General features: G+C 34.7%; 1 pseudogene; it reads right to left on the bottom strand.

The window, feature by feature from the left end:
- Nucleotides 1-5,904: 5,904 nt before the first annotated feature.
- On the bottom strand, nt 5,905-6,322 carry LOC129035540 (large ribosomal subunit protein eL31-like; annotated as a pseudogene).
- Nucleotides 6,323-7,046: the final 724 nt, after the last annotated feature.

Genomic DNA, 7,046 nt, shown 5'->3' with positions numbered 1-7,046 from the left:
TGTTTTCATTTTCAGTTTGGAGTGTTTTTCTGGCACAGTGTGAGACTGCTGTCTTCTTACATAGCCCTTTTCTTTCAAAAGGCACATAGTAGCTAAATCAGATAACTTTTTTCCCAAGGAGCTCCAGAGACATTCACAGTACAAAATAAGATAGTCTTTAAGTTGCACAGTTCTCTCCCAAGAAGATGTATAGAAGAATCAGGACAAGGTAAGAACACATGTTCCTCAGATCCTCAGAGGAGTTATCTGTATGGGAACTGGGGGAAAAAAAGAACAAGTAGGAAAAAAAAAACGGACATAAAATACCAGCAACTTGTATTAATCTATTACCAAAAGAATGTGAGAAATTATTGAGAAAACTACAGAAAAAGTAGCACCACTGTTACCAATTCTCGCATCTGAAAGTCCCTAAAATTAAATCATTTTCCATTTATTCCATAGCTTTCTGGACTTCCCTGATTCCCTTGTCCCTGTGCCTCCTGTATCCTCCTCAGTCTACTTCTATACTTCCTTTTCTAATGTCATGGATTCTTCTTTTTTAACCCTTATAGACCGGCCAGAGTAGAGATTATTCCCTTTAGTAAAGAATGCTCATTGATCAGTAAACACAGTAGGCTTTAATATTTTTTTCTTCTTTGTCTTTCTTTTGATGATACCCAAACCGAGTAGCTACTGATAAAACTCAAGTGATATTCTACACTTGCCATCCTATTACATTTTCTGTAATTCTGTTTTGCAGCCTGCAAAAGAGACAAGGCAATGGTATTCAAGGTCAGAAGGCTATTTCATCTGCCATTGGATCTACGCCAATAAACTTTACAAATGTCTCAGTGAACAATTAATGATCATGAACTGGGGGACTCACCCCCCTTCTGGGCACACCATTATATCTTCCAACTCACCTTTCTCAGCAAGCATTCAACTCCAGCTATTAGCAACTCTTGTCAATGTGTCTCTTAAACTATTAGGTCCTTTCATAGTTGTGTGTGGGTATTGGAGGGGATATCTGTCAGATAATCAGCTTCCCTTGTCCACCAGAACTCCCTGATGAAATCTTTGAATCCTAATGTTCTTATTCCATCAAAGGAACAAAGCTGACTAGTTAACAAAAATCTCATAGAGGAGTCAGTACACATCCCCATGTGTGAAGCTGTAAAGCAGTTTGCTTTGCACTACTTCAACTTCTGAAGCATGGGAAAAAGAAAAAGTTTATAAATGAATAGTATTAGCTTGCAAGGAAGGCATGTAGATGAACAAGGAATCCTCAGTAGCTTCTTGATGGCATCAGCTTTGTTTGCAATACAAATAAAAGCAGGTTTTTCTCTCACTGAGACAAGGGAAATGTAAATTATATAGCTTTTTGGTTTCCTTTTCTGTGTCTACATTTATCAATTTAATATCTTTTCTGTTTGCCTTTTTTTTTACATGTGACAAGTGCAGCTACTCTCCATCCTGTTGTCTTCGTAAAAGACAGCCTTTTTTTCAAGTTCTCATATTTTCCTGATTAGGTCTCCTTATATCTTCTGCTTTTCTAGCTACATTATACATGGATAATAATGGACTTTTGGAGGGGAAATCAGGACTAAGACATAGAGTGAAATCACATGAGGCACTCAAACCTGTGTCCTCAAAATAGAGTAGATAATAACGTTTTTCCCTTATCCTTCTTTTCAGGAAAATCTCCTGACAAAGATATCTTAGTTAATTTATGCTGCTGTAACAAAATTCCTGACACAGGATAATTTATAAGAACAGCATGTTATTTCTCATAGTTCCGGAGGTTAGGAAGTCCAAAATCAAGGCATCAACAGGTTTGTTTGCCTGGCAAGCGCTCTTTCTGTTTCCAATATGGCATCTTATTACTGCATCCTCCAGAGGGGAGGAACACTGTTCTCACATGACAGAAGGCAGAAGGGCAAGGGAGCCAAAGTTTGAGTGAAATTTCCTTTATAAAAGCCTTAACCCCTTCAGAAAGAAGAAAACCTCATGGCCTAATCACCTCTGAAGGCTTCACCTCTTAATACTATCATATTGGCCATTGAATTTTACACCAGTTTTGGAAGAGAGACTTTCAAACCATAGCAGGAAGAAACCATTCATCCAAGAGATCCTTCCCTTCCCTTCCCCAGACTCGTTCTGAGGTAATGAGTGATACAGACAAGACGTTCAGGGGAAACAGGGGGAGTAGGCACTGCAGAAAAAGGGTCAGAAGGGTTCTGTGAAAGAAAAAGTACCTTTAATTCTCACATTTACTGTTCTATTTTGCTTTTTTTCTTTTGCCTATCCAAATTAATTTTTTTCTTAGAATAATATTGATTGCATAAATACTAGTGATTCATTTGTTTTAGATGATGTCTGTATTAGTTTGCTAGGGATTGCATAACAAAATTCCATAGACTGAGTGACTTAAAGAGCAGAAATTTATTTTCTTCACAGTTCTGGAGGCTGGACATCCAAAATCAAGTTGCTGACAGGGTTGGTTTCTCAAGACACGTCTCTTCTTGACCTGCAGATGGTCATCTTCCTACTGCATCCTCACGTGACCATGGCCTTTTTTTCTCTGTGGTTTCCATCCCTGGTGTTTCTTCCTCTTATTATAAGAACATGAGTCATATGAGATAAGGGCTCTGTTCTTAAGACCTTATTTGGCCTTAATTATCTCTTTATGCTGTATCTATAAATACAGTCTCATTGGAGGTTAGGTCCTCAACCTATGAATTTGGGGGATGAGAGAACATATTCTTATGTAACAAGGCCTGTCTATGAACCTCAACACATTCATTTAATTTATTCAAATCAGAAGAACTGTCCTCAGTCTACTGCTAGACTGAATTATCATACACTTATTCAAATATAATAGAAAGTTATTAACTCTTTTAAGAGACACACTTCCAGGCAACATTTCTGGTGTCATTTATTTTCCAACTATAGTAATCCTGATGAGAATTAGAGCCTGTATTATTGATGTTTATTTAATAGTAAAATCTTGAATTTTAAGATGGTATTTCATTTGACTGGTATTCCAAAATTGTTCAGAGTGAAAAGAGAGGCATAATAATTCACGGTATCTTACCTGAGTGTTGTGTGCCCACAAGACCTTCAGCTGGACCACTCAATTCAGAAAATGGAAAACTCATTCTATCTCTGTTGCCAAAATTGTTAGTAAAAATAAAAACAAAATCTCCTCCCAATTCTGAAAACCTCTCTACAAAGGTAAAAAAGAAAGTAAAAATATTACTGACTAGCATTAAACCAGAATGTGATGCACACAGGCAATTTGCTAAAGAGATTGCAAACAAAGAAATTTCACCCTTTTATATATTCAAGCAGGTACAATCCATTACATATATGGTTTCCTAATAAGTAATAACTAGTCCTCTAGTAAGAGGACTTGATAGTACCATTTGTCACACATAGTTGATCCTACATTCACTTGGTAATTGAGGTGACCATCTGTGTTAGCTAATTGGATTTATTCAAAGGAAAAAACAAATTACCATATTTTTATAGCAAGAGGCAGTTTCGCAATTTGGAGTAAGAACCAGCCCCCTAAACCCAAGGCTAAGCTCCTACCATTTCAGAAATTCAGAGATGGGGGTGCTATCTTCCTTGATGATTACACTTCAGAGAGATGGTTCCAGGTCATTGAAAAAGATATTCCTTGACCTTAAAGCTGGTGAGAGACTTATTAACTTTTATTTTGATTTTTTTTTTATCTCTATTAATGTTTAATGGATTACCTTTAAAATTGTATTTATGGTATTTTTGATATCTATATACATTGTATAATAATGAAATCAAGTTAATTAACATATCCTGTAATGCACACATTTATTATTTCTGCGTATGTATAGGGTGAGAATATTTGAGATATATTCTCTTAGCAATTTTTGTGTATATAGTTTATTATTATTAACTATACTCACTATGCTGTACAACAGAGCCCCAGAACTTATTCTTCCTGTCTGACTAAAAGTTATTTGTAAGCCTGATTTATTTTACTTAGCATAATATCCTCCAGGTTCATCCATGTTGTCACAGATGACAGATTTCTTTTTTACTAACGGGTAAATAGTATTCCATTGTTTATGTATATACACCCCACATTTTAAAAATCCAGTTGACTTTTCCTAGATACTTAGATCAGTTTCATATCCTAGCTATTGTGAATAAAGCTGCAGTGAACATGGGAAAGCAGATATCTCTTTGACATATTTATTTCAATTCATTTGAAGCAGAAGTGGGACTGGTGGATCATATGGGTAGTTCCATTTTTAATCTTATGAGAAACCTCTACACTATTTTTCATAACAACTGTACTAATTCATGTCTCATCAACAGTGTAAAAGTGTTACCTTCTCAACATCCTTGCCAATATTTGTAATCTTTCATTTGAGTTCCTTAACCCCTTATCAGACATACCATTTGCAAATATTTTCTCCAATTTCAGACTGTCTTTTCACTCTGTTGGTTGTTTTCTTTGCTGAGCAGAGGCCTTTTAGGTGCATGAAATATCATTTTTCTTATTTTTATTTTGGTTGCCTGTGCTTTTGGGGGTCTTATCCTAAAAATCTTTTTAAGACATATGTCAAAAAGCTTTTATCCTATGTTTTCCTCTATAACTTTTAGTGTCTGGTCTTACATGTAATCTTTAATCCATTTTGATTTGATTTTTGTATATGGTTTGAGGTAAGGATCCAATTTCATTCTTCTGAATGTGGATTTCTTGTGTTCTTAGCACCACTTATTGAAGAGACCATCTTTTCCCAATGTTTGTTCTTGGCATCTTTGTAGAAGGCTAGTTCACCATAAATGCCTAGATTTACTTCTTGTGTCTCTGTTCTATTCCATTGAGCTATGTGTCTGTTTCATGCCAGTGCCATGCTGTTTTGATTACTAGAACTTTGCCATGTATTTTGAAATCAGGTAGTATGATCTAGTGTGACTAGATAATCACACTAATTACATGAGATAACTAGTGTAGCCAACCCTTTTCTAATGATTTATTTGACTGTTCAGTGTCTTCTCACATTCCCTTCAAATTTTGCAAATTTTTTTCTATTTTTGTGAAAAATGTCATTGGAATTTTAAAAGGGACTGCATTAAATCTGTTGATCACTTTAAATAGTTTGAACTTTTTAACAATATTAATACTTTCAATCCATTAAAATGAGGTTTTTAAAAATTTATTTGTGTCTTCTTCAATTTCTTTCATCAATGTTTTATAAGTTTTAGTATACAGATCTTTCACCTCCTTGGTAAAACTTATTCCTAAGTATTTTTTGTACTATTATAAATAAGACCATTTCTTAATTCTTTTTTCAGTTTATTGTTAGTGTATAGCAACACTATTGATTGTGTGTATGTTAATTTTGTATCCTGCACCTTTATTGAATTAGTTTGTTATTTCTAACTGCTTTTCTGGTGTAGTCTTGAGGGTTTTCTCTATATAAAGACTATACCATCTACAAATATAGACTAACTTCTTTCATATTTGAATGTCTTCTATTTATTTTTCTAGCCTAATTGCTCTGATTGGACTTCCAGCACTATGTTGAATGAAGTGGTGAAACTGAGTAGCCTTATCTTGTTACTGACTTTATAAGAATCAGATTATCACCACTGAGGAGGATGTTAGCTATGAGCTTGTCATATATGACCTTTATTGTGTTGAAGTACATTGCTTCTATACCTAATCTGGTGAGAGTTTTGAATCATAAAAGAATGTTGAATTTTGTCAAATGCTTTTTCTTTATCTATTGAAATGATTATATGGTTTTTGTTCTTCATTCTGTTAATATGATCTATTGTTTGTTGATTTACATACAGTGAAACATCCTTGCCTTCCAGGAATAAATCCCACTTGATCTTGGTGAATAAGTCTTTTATTTTATTTTATTTTATTTTGCAATTTTATAACTTTATTTGATGTATTTGATGATCAGCGATTAGTTCTCATCCACATTGACTGTCTGTAGATTTCTGAAAGTGGTAACAGGTACATAGGCAACCAAAGTATATAGCTTATGTTTTCTGGACAGCCGCACACGGATTCAGTATGGGACATTTGTTATTCCTTTGGCCCAGACAGCTTTGTTGAGCCTGGTATCAATGCACACATCTGGAGTTCCCATCTCCTTCATGGCAAATTCCCCAATCTCTTTGAGTGCCCAGGGTCACGCTTCTTGAAGCCCACTCCATGGATGTGCTTGTGAATGTTGATGGTGTATTCTCAGGTCACCACTTCGTTGATGGCAGAACGGCCCTTTTTCTTCTCGTCACCCTTCTTTGCGGGAGCCATTCTGCCAGGTCCAAGTTGGAAAGGAAGGTGAATAAGTCTTTTAAAGCGCTGTTGAATTCAGTTTGCTAATATTTTTTGTTGAGGATATTTGCACCAATGCTCATCAGGGATATTGGCCAGTAATTTCTTTTCTTGTAATGTTCTTAGCTGGCTTTGGTATCAGGATAATGCTAGCCTTATAAAATGAATTTAAAAGTATTGCCTCCTCTTCAAGTTTTTGGAAGAGTTTGAGAAGAATTGGCATTAGTTCTTTAAATGTTTGGTGGAATTCAGCCATGAAGCTATCAGATGCTGGGCTTTTTGTTGTTATTTATTTATTTTTTGTTTTGTTTGCCTTGATTTAATCTCCTTAGTCGTTAATGGTGTGTTCAGATTTTTTATTTCTTCGTAATTCAGTCTTTGTACATTGCATGTGTTTAGAAATGTATCCATTTCTCTTGGTTATACAATTTGTTGGCTTACAATTGTTTATTGCAGTCTCTTATGATCCTTAATATTTCTGTGGTATGAGTTGTAATGTCTCCATTTTATTTATGATTTTATTTATTGATGTATTCTTTCTTTTGATATTTTTTGTTGTCTTTCAAGTCTTTATTTCATTTATTTCTGTTCTGATTTTTGTAATCTTCTTCCTTCTACTGACTTTAGGCTTTGCTTTTCTTTTACTCCTTTGTGTAACATTAGGCTTTCTATTTGAGATTTTTTGTTTGTTTGTTTAATGTAGATATTTATTTCTATAAACTTT

The sequence above is a fragment of the Pongo pygmaeus genome, chromosome 3 (assembly GCF_028885625.2).
Source record: "Pongo pygmaeus isolate AG05252 chromosome 3, NHGRI_mPonPyg2-v2.0_pri, whole genome shotgun sequence".
In the NCBI taxonomy this organism is placed as follows: Eukaryota; Metazoa; Chordata; class Mammalia; order Primates; family Hominidae; genus Pongo; species Pongo pygmaeus.
This window is presented reverse-complemented; position numbering and strand designations above follow the sequence as displayed.